The sequence below is a fragment of the Carlito syrichta genome, unplaced genomic scaffold (genome assembly GCF_000164805.1).
Source record: "Carlito syrichta isolate Samal-C Ts95f unplaced genomic scaffold, Tarsius_syrichta-2.0.1 Scaffold306747, whole genome shotgun sequence".
Lineage (NCBI taxonomy): Eukaryota > Metazoa > Chordata > Mammalia > Primates > Tarsiidae > Carlito > Carlito syrichta.
Window position 1 is genome coordinate 150,491 of NW_007250843.1, and position 14,168 is coordinate 164,658.

At 35.5% G+C, this 14,168-nt stretch overlaps 1 protein-coding gene across 2 annotated transcripts in view; it reads right to left on the reverse strand.

The window, feature by feature from the left end:
- PRRG1 (proline rich and Gla domain 1) overlaps positions 1-14,168 on the reverse strand; it is a 114,706-nt gene that overhangs the window by 56,785 nt on the left and 43,753 nt on the right. The window lies entirely within an intron of this gene.

Here is a 14,168-nt window from a genome sequence, read left to right on the forward strand (position 1 = left end):
TCACAAACAGATATCTAACCTCAGAGGACAGAAGCATGGTATTCTGGAAGTATAGGCTGTAGATAAACTTACTATAATCTTCTTTATCTAGTACCAGTTTCTGTCCTTGCCAAATAAAAATCATCAAATTGGTGACATTCTTAGTTCTTAGGGAGACAATGATATCAACAAAAAGTGGCAGGCAAAAACAACAAAAGACTCAATGTTAATAACTAGGTTAGCATATTATTAGCTTCCTTGTCCCTGGTTTCCCTTCAATATAATTCTGTGGCAAATCCAATACCCTGTATAGCGTAACATCTTCCTGAATAGTGTTAAGCAGTGCTCCTAATCAAATTATTCCGGAGGCAAAGCAGCCCACAGAGTTATTTCCAATAAAGAGTATGAATCAATGACGGTAAACTACTGACAACAGAAATTTTGGAGAAACAAAAAGCACATACTGCAATTGCAGAGGGAGGGTGTGCTTGGGAGAGTAGCAATTCTGTTTTCAATAGATTTTAAAAAATGCATAAACAGAAGCTAATTTACACCATAATGTTTTATTTTCTTGTAGGGTTCAATCATAGGGCTACCACACATTTATTATTCACTTGCCATGTTCTCAATATTAAACTAAGCACCTGAGTGGTAAAGCTATAAGATGTAATCTATCAATCCATTAAAGAATTTATAACCTACTTGAAGTTAAGCAGAGACAATTGATAAATAAATATTAAATTGAGTCCTGATAACCAGCTATGTGACACTGGATAAATCGATTTATAGCTCAAATTCTTTGCGAAAGGAGGGTTCTGAACTATACAAGTGTTTCCAAATTACTCGCCACAAGATGGTTAAAAGTGTGTTTTCAAAAAACAGGGTTCTTTGATCAAATAAATATAATAAATGCTAACTTAAGGTTAAACAGGTTTCTTTATTACAGACTTCTTAGAGCCTTTCAAAATGCCAATTTTTGTGACAAAAATACAGTCTCAAAGTATTTGGCCACGTAGTCCTTTTTTTAAGTAGTCAACATTTCTCAAGAGTCCTATTCTTTGGAGCTTATTTTGGGAACCTGGACAAGATAACTGGTAAAGCCTCTTGCAGTTATGAAATTCTATTATTTTCTAACAAGATACTAATTATATGGAACAAAATTAACATAAAGTGACTCACGAAAGAAATAAAAGGGGTTGGATTCTCAGAGAATTTTGAAGCTGAAAGGAACTTTAGAAATCATCTAATGATTGCTCATCAGCCCACCTTTTTTGGAAGCAGTAGACAGTCCTGAAAATATCTCATGCAGACTACCAATATATAAAATGGGTTAGAGCAGAACTCTTCAGGTAAAATTGAGGTGGAGGGCTGTAGTCCCACCTACTGGGATTTATCCTTGAGGCAGCCTGGAAATATCTCATCAGAAACCCAGCACTATAGAAAGCAGAGTTTGAAATCTAGTGACCCTGATCCTTTTGAAGATATTCTGGGAAGGCTTTAGGAAAGAGCTAGAACTCTTATATCTTCTCACAAAAAAGTCCTCACCCTTCCCAAGTATCATCTCAATTTTAACTGTAACCCTCCAAATCAGATAAATAAAATAATCATCATGTCAATATAATTATAAAACTTTTCATACTGTAGGAAATATCAAAAGAAAGTTTATATACAAATTGTAATCTATGTACCCATGTACAAATGAAAAGCCATGAAAGAATTAAGCAGAGGAGTGATATAGCTAAATTAGGATTTTAAGAAGATATTTCTGGCAGCAGTAGGGAAAGGAGGATTTCTCAGCAAACAGAATAGAGTTGGAGACAATCATCCTCAGTGATCTACCACAGAAACAAAGAACCGAATACCACATATTCTCACTCATAAGTGGGGCCTGAACATTAAACACAATAGCACAAGGGAGTGATCAGCAGTTGCAGGACACTGCCAGGGGAGGGAGGAAGTGGGGGCACGTAACAACACAAAGAGTACTTGGTCCTAAACCAGGGGAAGTGAGGACCAGTTGGAGGCCCAAACTTCACCTACACATACATTACTTATGTACCTAATCGTGACTTGTATCCCACATCTTTGTAATAAAATAAAGTAAAAAAAAGAAGAAGAAGAAGAAGAAGAAAAGAAATAAGCAGGGGAGTAATATAGCTAAATGGAGATTTTAAGAAGATATCTCTGGGAGAAGTAGGGGAAGGAGATTTGAGGGACGAGAGTGGCTTGACCAGGGACAGTAATATCAGAATTGCTAGGTAAATCTGGCAGAACTTCTCTCATTTTGTTTCTTGTTTATTCTTTAATATTTAATAAAGTCTTTTAGAAGAGAATCAAGCTTATTTCAGTTGTGTTAGGGGGAACCACAAAGGAAAGGGATTTCAGGCATGGGCCAGGATTTTCAAAGAGGAATTGCCTCTTCAGAGGTCAGAATGGTATAGACAACAGCCATCATTGCAGTCAGCTATCTTTCAGGGAAAGATAAAACCAAGGAGACAAAAATCAATACTACCTGTTAGCCACTTCACCCAGCATACCAATAGTAAACCTCAAAATATCAGCATCTTGTTTTAAAGACAATCTCCTTACAGAGATAGAGGGTTCATGGCCTACTATTCATATCACTCTAAACCTCAAACTCCTCAATCTCAGGTTACCTCCCTGCTTCATTTGATGTCATGGTCTTTTCACTCTGACCCTGTTGTACTAGACCCTAGTCCCTTCTTTCAACTAGTGTGTGTGTGTGTGTGTGTGTGTGTGTGTGCGCGCGCGCGCGCGCGCACATGCACGCGCATGCACGTGTATGCGCGTGTTAGTTTTTATACATCTTTAACCAGGAATATTTATCAATCTTGATTCCCAGTCAGGTCCCCACCCCAAATTAAACATTACTTCTAAAGTAATGGCAACACATTAAATACAACAACAGCAAAAATAACAACAAAGCAAATTTTAGCAAGACATTAGAAAATTTAATCACTGTTGCATGTGTTTACACATCCTGGCATTAAGCACCCCCTACAACCAGGTTCTACCTTCCATAATAGTTATACTATACTCCAGCCAAACTAGTCTCCACTCATCCCTTAAATATGCCTTGAATTGTTTCAACTTTATGTCTCTGCTCTTTTCCTCTGCATTATCTACTCCTAAAAAATCACACTCATCCTTCAATATCAGCAGTGATGCTTTACCTTATTACTCAAGCAGTAAGTAATCTCTTTTTCGTTGAACTCTCATAGAATATGGAACTTATGTGCCACCTCATACAGATGTTCATACCTTATAATATCTAATTCTCAGAGGGTAAGCACCTTGTCTTCTACACCTGCAGCTAACCTGTACAAGGCGTTACATCACTCCCAGTGAGAGTTCGAATGGCTTACACACACCAAACTTAAGGGAAGGTCATGTTTGCCTAAGTTTTCCTGAAGCATAGATCAGTGCTTCAAACTCCAGCCATTCACATACCACTTTAATCAATTTTATGAGTTTTGCTTAATACATCTATTGTATACACTTAACGTTTATTCCAATTAGGTCACTTTTTAAACTTCAGTATTCACTTTAGCCTTGTCCTATAAAATAGAATGCAAAATCATGGATATGGATATAAATATATACATATTTGTCTAATGCATGTAAAATACATAACTATTAAAGTTCCAGAAATGTTTCCAGGTTCCACTTAGATATTCAAAGCATACTACAAGAGGTACACTTCATGAAATACTGTTGTTTCCTATCTTCAGTCACTCCAAAAATATTTGATGCGTGTCTTTTATCTGCCAGGCACTATTCTATTCTTTAGGTTCTCAACTGGAGGCAATCTTCCCCCCAGGGGACATTTGGCAACATCTAGAGATATTTTTATTTGTCACAACTGGGGAAAGGTCTAATAGTAACTGGTGAGTTGAGTCCTATTTAGTAGTAGGAATAGTACTAAATATCCTACAATGCACAGAACAGCTCTCCAGAACAAGGAATTATCCAGTCCAAAATATCAATAGTGTCAAGGTTAAGAAACTCTACCTTAGGAGAAAAAAATGGCAAGTAAAAGAGACAAATGCTCTGCATTTTTGGAGTTTACAATCCAGTGACAGAATGTAACAGATGATATTCTTTTTCAGTATATTCAACTAAGAGTCATCAGTCTACAGTTCTCAGGATTTCTTCTCTATGTGCATTTCTTATATATGGAAGTCATGCTGGCACTAAGTAGATTTCCAGTACCATAACATTTTTTAAATTGTAAGTTAAGACTTTATTGATATATGCAGGGCTCATACAATTTAGAAACGACAACTTGACAATGCAGAAATGCAATATTCACTATAGTACTTACATAGAGCAAACTAACATCCTATATTATTAGGAGCCCAGTGTCACTAAAACGACCAAGAAACTATAAACAGAAGAATGCATTCCAAAACACAGGTTGAGGGTTGTGAAGCAGACACTATATTTTAGATGGAGATCCAGACCAACCTTACACCAATGGAAGATGGAAGCTGTTATCATTTCAGTTCAGCAAACACCAAACAAAATAGCATTGTATACCATGTAGTAGTTGGAATGTTGACTGAATAATTACTATGTAATAATATTTCAGGCAAAATGTTAGGCTTTTAAACATACTATTTATCTTGTTTGGTAAGCTAAAATTTCCTTAATTTGGGACAGTAACAACAGAGCCTATATCATATTTTGCCTAATTTCTGGAAAGTGTATCTCTTTTTTGAGAACTGTGCGAAGTTCTTTTGTTTCGTTTTCAGGCTCTGAATTTTTTGATTATATTTTTTCTTAATTGTATACACATGGAGTGACAAAAAATGTATGCACATTTTAAGAGATGTTATCTATTAGTTTGCCATAATCAGAAGTGTCTGGATACCGATGATAACCACTTTGAGCACCTCTTGTAATTGCAGAAGTCAAACTTGACTTGTACTCACCTTTTGTTGTCGGCATATATTGAGTATTATGATTTTAATACAGTTTCTTTTCTTTCTTAAAATGTATATACATTTTTTGGCACCCTCTGTGTTTAAGGTATACAACATGATGTTTTGATATATTTATCTTGATAGACAAATACATAGTTATTACTATATTCAAGTATGGATGTTTAAATAATGGCATGTTATATATATCCCAACAAAGAGTTCCAACAATAGGTCAGAGCATGGGCTTTGCCACCACACATATATGGATTTGAGGCCTGGCTTGCCAATTCCTAGTTATCTGATCTTGGCCAAGTTATTTATCTTCTTCAAGAGTCAATTTCTTCAACTATAACTGAGTTAATAATGGTAGCCCTAATTTCATAGGCTTTAAGGGAGGATTAAATGATAACAGTTTTAGCAGTTTTGATAATAGTAAGCAGGACCTATGAGGATACTAACAAGGATTTGGAGTTTTTTTTTCCTAAAACGTCTTGATTCAATCCGGTTCTTGTGCTTTATTTTCTAGTTGGTCAATCTGGTTCAGTACACTAAGTTTAACTATTACTACATAAGACAAAGGGTAGTATAATACATACTTTATGAGCTGAATTTTTAAAATTCAAATTTGAATTTTTAAAGCTTTACCTTCAGCTGCATTGCAGATATAAGTTTGGACTGTGTTCTCCAAGTTCTTTAAGAGCTTCCTTTGCCCTTACCTACACTCACCCCTATTTTTCCAGCTGTCCTGTGACAATAACCTGAAAACTCTTATTCCTATTCTTGGTAGCTATTCTTCTTTCAGTAATCCTCTGAAATTCAATTATGTCTAGGTCTTTATTAGTTTTGAAACACTGCAAGCTACATTTTAATTTGTAGAGAAGCACTTCTAAGTTAGCTTTCCTTTTCAGTCACATGACTCTCCTATGGTTGATTAGGCAGGTCGATCACTTCACTGTCCTTCACTGTGTTTGGAGACACCATGACTGTAATCTCTGGCCATCGTAATTAAGGATTTCCCAGTCCTATCTTGCTGTTCCCCAGCCCCAAGTCCCTTCTAATTTTAAGGGCAAGAGAGCCTAAGGGCCCTGTGGCATACTTCAGAAACAAGGTGCTTCCTAGCATTCATTCCCTCCTCATGATATCTCTTAAAGCATAGCTCTCTTCAGCTGCCAAGGAAGACCCTTTGTCTTCTGTAAGTGAAATATTTATTCTACTAGGTCCCTGGAAGCTTCACTTCTGCATATTTTCCACTTCCATATCCTTCGAATAATAAAGCTTCAAGTGATATTTGTTTTATATCTATTATAATATGGCCCCTTCACTTATGTCATCTTATCAGTGATTACAACAACCCTGATAAGGTATGATAATATTTTTTGATAAAGGATAAAACTAAATTTCAGAAACTGATTTAGTTATGTTCACATAACTTGCGAGTAGGAACATGCCAGGATTGTTGTGGTTTTTTTTCCAACTTAACAATATACATAAAAAATGCTAACGTTAAAACTTGATGACTTTTTTACAAACATACCTGTGTAACTGGCACCTAGATCAACATTCAGAATATATTCCAGGATTTTAACCTACAGTTTCTAACACCAAGTCTGGTGCTCGTTCAGTCACACATGTAGTCATTCAACAAATATTTACTTACTGAATATTACATTTCAGTTATTTTTCTAAACACTGAGTTGTTATTGGTGAAAAAGACCCGCGTGATCTCTGTCCTAATAAGGTTTAGAATCTATAAGGGAGTCATAATATTTTGTTTAATTGTAAATAAAGGAATTTAAGGTATTAGAGGTATTTAAAGAACTACAGTATGATGCATGATAAGCAAGAGAGAGGTTTGGAGACAGAGACAAATGGTCAAATCATACAAAGCTTTACTGGCTGGTAAAGCATTTAGATTTTATTCTAAATGCAGTGGGAAACCACTAAGCAATGCTCCTGCATTCATAAAACAATCTTTTTCTAAGAGTTTGCTTAATTCTTCAGTTATCCTAGCACTATGTGCCATTCACTTTACCAGAGCCATTATCTCAACTGTATAAAAACCAAAAACTGAAGAAAAAGCCTTATATGTGTGTGTGTGTGTGTGTGTGTATAAGTAAATTTTATATAGCAATATAAACAACTGCTTATAAAATTAATAAATTATAAAATATATTATAAAACGTTTCTAAAATAATGTATTTGATATACATATTTATACATACTTAGCCTCAGTGCTATAAACACTAGACAACAGCACCAAAATGCTGTTAGATATTGCTGAAATTCAGGGATATTTACCTCCTAGACTCTTTAGAACAAAGCTAGGTAAGTTATGCATATGAAGAAAAGACACTTTGTTTCAGCCTGTTCTCCAGTCATCCTCATATTTGGATACAATCATAGTAGCAAATTTAGCACAGTTATCTTTTCAATTCAACAGACACATACTATGTGTCTACTCAAACATAGACTGCATATCTACTCCTTGCCTAGGTGCCAGAATACAACAGTATGCAAAACAGACAAAACTCCCTGCCTTCATGAAGGTTTCAATCTAGACAGGAAAAAATAATTAAATTGTTCTTGTTTATTTAAACATGCAAAGTGTATAGTACGTAAAGTAGTAATAAATAGTGGTGTATATCAAGGAGAAAAAAATAAGGCAGGAAAGGAAGTTACAAATTATTTAAATAATGATTGTCTGTGTAAGACAAAAACTTTTTTTATTTTTGATACTTGTCTTTTACTAGTTTTATAATGACAAAGTAATTGGTGTACAACGGGGTCAGCAGACTTTTTTCTGTAAAAATTCAGAGAATAAATACTTTAGGCTTTGAGAGTCACATGTTGTTTGTTGCAACTAATCAACTCTACTGTTATAGCATGAAAGCAGTCACAAAATCAAATTTGTGTGGAGCTACGTTTTAATAAAACTTTATATATGGATGCCGAAATTTGAATTTTATATAATTTTCATGTATCATAAAATAGTCATCTTTAATTTTTTTAACCATTTAAAAGTATAAAAATCACTCTCACTTCATGACTACATACAAAAAAGGCAGTAGACCATTATTGCCAATCCCTGCTTATTCAATGAAATGAAATGGCTTACTGAATTTTCATAAATCAACAAGTCAAAAGAAATACAGGGAAACCCAGCATAATTATTATTGAAACACAAAGATCCAGCACCATCAATAAAAACAGTATGATAATTCTCTAATAATATTCAAGTGAGATATTAATTTTATATGACAGTGGGACTTATATCTCTAGTACACAATAAAATATTAAAGATAATGGCATAACCATCTAAATAAATCATGCTAAAATTATAGAAGCACCTCAGTGAATAACGAGAAGTCATCACACACTATGCCAATCTAGACGCCCTATAAATCCCTTGAAGTCAACTGTATTCCCTAACAAAATTAATTTTTTTCATCCACAGTGATGTTTCAATTTTTACTTCCATCCCAATAAAATACAAATCTGTATATTCAGTCTTGACCTTTTCCTGGAATTCCACAATTTCAAATGCCTCAGGAAATCTATACCTGAATACCTTGCCACCACCTGAAATGCCATGGATCTAAAATCAAATATTTTCCCACCACACATGCAAATTAGCTTTTCCTCTAAATTACATAATTATATTAACAATACTTTCATTCTATAATTCAATCCAAGTGCTGTGAAATGACATTTTAAGATACTAACTAAAGTTTTCTCCCAAGAGTTCAGCTTTCCTTCTTTCTTTACTCCTTACTTTATTGCTTCGTATAAAAGACAAGCATGGGTCAACAAAAGAGAAAATAATGTTTTCTCCGTCTTCTAAGGTACTTGGGGAAAACAAAAGGTTTTTTAGCAGAGATAAAATTACTGAAGAAATTAATGAGAGCAGAGGTTCTTCCTCCAATCCTATCTACCCAAACCTACCTCCCAGGATAGAAATGTTTCTCTGGGTAGAAGGGAAGAGAGAAATCAGTGGGGCCTAGGATGGAAGGATCAGACTTGAAGTGTAAAATGAAGGACCGTTTTTAGTAAGAGGCATTGCTTGAATACTCAGGAGTTCCTTGGGAGTGGGTTCTGCATTTACAGACCATATGGGCAAACATATGGACAGAATATTTCCAGGAGGTGTATGCTGAGAGCTTCCCTTGGACAGTAGCCATCCTCTTGCTGATGACCTCCCTGCTGAAAGGATGCCTATTTATGTCCAAGTCTTTAGCCAGTTACCATCCAATTTGCCCCATGTAGACAGCCTTCCTTGCAACTTCCCTGGACCCTAAGCCCTAAAGAAGAACAGAGCCCTGGACACTCAGTGGGGGTGATGGTAGTAGTGGTGGTTATAGTGATGAGGGCACGCTCCATACCTGAAATTAGCAGGATGAAGAAAAGGGGTGACAGATACTAGGAACCACTAGCCTGATTTCTAAATCATAAATGAGTTTTATATGCTTTTGATCTTCATATAAGTACAGTCATAGTGTATACTCTTTTGGATCTGACTTCTTTTGCTCAACCTATTGTTTGTAAGATTCATCTACATTGTCCATGTAGCTGTACATTCATTCTCACCACTAGCTTCATCTAAGGTGTATATCCCTATTTATTTATTCATTCTACTACTGATGTACTTTAGGTTGTGCTATAGTTCAAATGTTGGTGTCCCTCTAAAATTAATATGCTTGAACCTAATATCCAATGTGATAGTATTAATAAGTAGGGCCTTTGGGGAGGGATTAAGTCATTGGGACTCCACCCTCATGAATGGGATTACTGTTCTTATAAAAGAGGCTCTAGGGAGCTCCCCAGTGCCTTCCAGGACACAGCAGTAGGGTGTCATCTTTGAAGTAGAGAGTGAGCCTGCACCAGACACTGAACCCACTGGCATCTTGATCTTAGACTTCCCAGCCTCTAGAACAGTGATACATAAATGTATTTATTTTTATAAACTACCTAAAGTATTTTGTTATAGCAGCCATAACTGGCTAAGACAGGCTGTTTTCAGTTTAGAGAACATAGTGAAGCAAACTCCCATTATACAGGTTTAAAACAGTGGCAATATCCATGGCTCAATACAACATAACCAATCAGTAAAACCGACTCATTTCCTTTGCTCTAACACCTAGCCCCAGTCTTTCAATTCTCACCACTACAAATCCTTGTCATATTTCTTCAAGTTGATAGTATGTATCACAAGGACAGGAAATAACATGCATGCTTTTTTGATCTTTCATGAGATATACACTTAGTATGTTCAAGGAATACCTATTGTACATGTGTAATTATCACTATCAAAGTGATCAGTAACAACTTTTAATGTAGAAATGTAATTGGCATTTTAACATCTTGGTTCTTGGAATTTTTTTTTTTTTTTTTTTTGAGTTGGAGTCTCACTCTGTCGCCCAGACTGGAGTGTAGTGGCCGCTTCCGGCCACCGCAGCCTCGCCTGCTGGGCTCCTGCGATCCTTTCGCCTCAGCCTTCCGAATAGCCGGAATTACAGGCATGCGCTACCACGCCCGGCTGATTTTTTGATTTACTGTAGAGATGAGGTCTCACTGCCCAGGCGGGTCTCGAACCCGCGGGCTCAGGCAATCCACTCACCTCAGCCTCCCAAAGGCGCAGGATTACAGGCTGAGCCACCGAGCCCGGTGGTTCTTGGAATTTTTAAATCATCTTATTTTAGGCATGTTTCAGCATATGAAATGTCCCTAAATTCCAACTCCCCAGTACTAAAATAGACTAGGATTAGAAAAGTACTTTTCACCTGCAGCAAGATGTTCAGAGGGAGGGGATACAGAAGTAGGAGTGAAAAAGAGTCCTTTAAGCTATTTACATGCAGGGTCCTAGCAACTCTTAGCTTTAATCTCATCAAGAGAAACTGAAGAGACACTTTTAGCATAACAACCCATGAGAATGACAACAGCAGCAGATAATAACATAGTGCTTTGTTATCAGATCATTATGTATATTAATTCCTTTAATCTTTGCAATTTTATGAGTTAAATATAGTACTAGCATTACCCTTCCTTTACAGATAAGGAATTTGTTGCAGAGAGGTTAAGCCATTTGCCCAAGGTCATAGAGTTTGTAAAGTGGCAGAATAAGATTCTTACCCAGGCAATCTGGCTTCTTTTTATAAATGAAATAAGGATTCTATCATTTAAATAAAATATTAGATTGAGCTATCTGTAAGTAAATATAAGAATGGATTTTAAAGATACTTTATAGATGCAAATACAATTTTTCAGCCATTAAAAAGGATAAGAGGAGGGATTGCAAAGGGGTAGTAGAAAACTTTTGAGGGTGAGAGCTTGCTCATTGTCTTGATTGTGATGACAAATTCATGAGTGTGTATATAAAATATCTCCAATTGTATACTTTAAATATAATCCATGTATGCCAAATGCAGGTCAATTATACCTTAATAAAGCCTTACACAAAATGGATGAAACAGATCTATAGATGAGCCAATCAAAAAAACATAAAAAAGAATGTCCACAATATATTGAGTAGAGAAAATTATAAAACAGCATTCATGATATGTTATATACAAATAAGCACATGTATAAGAGCGTAATATCTATATAAAATGTATCTGTGATGCTTTATTTTTTGTAGCCTATGGTAAGAGAGCTTTCACTGAGACCTCCCTCAACAAGTCATCTTGGGAGCAGATCCTCCAGCCTCAGCCAAGCCTTCAGCAATCTCATGAGAGAACTTGTGCCAAAACTACCATCTCAGAAACTGTGTGAGGTAATAAATGTGAATCTCTAAGTTTTGGGGTAATTTGTTATGCAGCAGTAAATAAATACTGCAGTATATATTATTAGTCTTACATATGTTTTGCAAAATACATATATAAAATTGCACACATCAGAACTATACACCTTGTTGAATTTACACACAACGAACACACTCAAGTAACCAGAACTCAAATCAAGACACTGAGTAGATTATTCCTAGCACCTCAGAAGCCCTCCTTTTGCTCCCTGTCCAGCCACTATTTCCCAATAAGGGTAGCTACTAGCCTGATTTCTTATACCACATATGAGTTTTGCATGACTTTGTACTTCATGTAAATGGAATTATAGCGTATACTCATTTTAATCAGGATTCTTTTTCTCAACACCATGTTTGTAAGACTCATCCATATTGCTGAATATAGTAGTAGTTTATTCATTCTCACTACTGATTCTATGTTAGGTAATCCCCATTTACTTATTCATTCTACTACTGAACCTTTGAGTTGTTTTAAGTGTAGGTTTACTACAAACAGTGCTATAAAGATTCTTATAAATGTCTTTTTTGATGTCTATATATCTATTTCTGTTTGGTGTACATCTAGAAGTGGAATAACTAGGTCACAGATTGCCTACATTTAGCTCTACTCATTACTGCTAAACAGTTTTCCAATATGGTTGTACCAATTTACACTCCCAGCAGTAGCACAGCAGAGTTCCAATTGCTCCGCATCTGCACATTCTTGCTGGCTCTTTTTCATCTTTGCTGTTCTAGTAGGAGGTAGTGATACCTCATTGCACATTTTTATGGTGAGTGATGAAGAGAAACACCTTTTTGTATGTTAATTGAAGTCCCTGTTTCAAATCTTTTGTCCATTTAAGCATATATTACTTTTAAGATCAGCAAAAAGCCATAATTTTTGAGCTACTGAGTTTTTGTTGTATTATGAAAACAAGTACCTTTGAGCAGAACAGAGTCATCAGAAAGAAAAAGATAGAATTAATAGCAGGACTATAGTTAAAGGCCTCTTCTAGAAATGTTTTGCAGAAAGTCTTCTGTGGAAGAGAAGAGGCACAGAGCGGGCCCTATTATACAGCGCTATATAATTCTGGTAAGTTCAGTGTTAGGCCCGACAATAAATATTCTGCAAACAGGAAAGTATATCACCTGCACGTGTGGTCCATTACATAACACTCCTCAAAAGAAGAAAATGGTCATTTATGTATACCCTTGAATATCCAATATGCATATACTAACCTTTCTTTAACCTCACAAGCCTACATTAGGTTGTATTTTCTGTCTTTGTTTTTCTTTTATGAGTTACAAGAATGTACTAAGACATTAGCTGCCTATTTTTAGTTTACTGATTAAATTTTTATGAGACTCTTCAGATAGCAGAACAATCAGTTAAAGAAAGTTAATATTGCTGGATAAGATCAATGCATAATGGACACCAAGTGTGAGTGAAAACGCAGAAGAATAAACAATGTGGCTTTGGTTGTATTACCTTAGGCATACCACAGCACAGGTTTTTAGCCCCAAATTTAACAAACTAGTGTTTTAAATGTGACCATATAAGTTCAGATATCATATTTTTTTTAAAACAGAGAAGGTCAGCATAACTTCCAGAGCTCAATAGAGATAATTCAACCAAAAATAAATAGGTTCTCACTTTTTAAATTCTCCCATTGTTCTGTTGTATATGCATGTCACCAAAAAATGACATTGAGAAATCATTGCAAAACACATAATGGATAAATTTTGCATGCCCCTGAGGCCTTAGGAGGAAAGAGTTCTTTCTGTGACATGTAACACTGTTGCATCATTATCTAACGAATCATGTCACTACAGTGAATATGCCTTACAATATTACATTAAAGCTATTAGGAGAACCAAAATTTAATAACGTGATACAAGCAATTAAAACATTAGCCTCAGTTTTAAAGAATGCATATTTTTCAAGATAAGTACTTCAATTAACAAGATTTATAGCTACTTTAAAAGACTGTTTCTAAGTAAAGGTCTATTTACCATAACTATCATTTAAAATTTTTAAAGAAAACTTTTCTCAAGAAAAATTAAATAATGTTACACAACAGCAAGAATTACATCCTGTGTATGAGTGTGGATTTGTTTGTAAGGTAGAATTAAAAGGTCCATGCAGAAACACTTTTATCCTTTGCAAACCAACACTTCTCCTGCAGAAGTACCTCAGACAAAAATCACAGGGATAGATTCTTGGGAGAAGTTGATGTTTGGCAACATGGACCACATAAAAAATCTAAAGAGGATGGGGAGTGCTAGACTTGAATTGTCTATTGCTTTTGTTTTAAAACTCTGCAGCTCAATCTAATTGAACTGGAGAACTATGAATTCTCAGACAAAAAACAGAAGACAAATAAAACAAAGGCCTTAGAGAGTCCACAAACTAGACAATGAGTTTAATCACATTTGACTAGAAATCACCAATCCCCAAAGGGATACTTAAT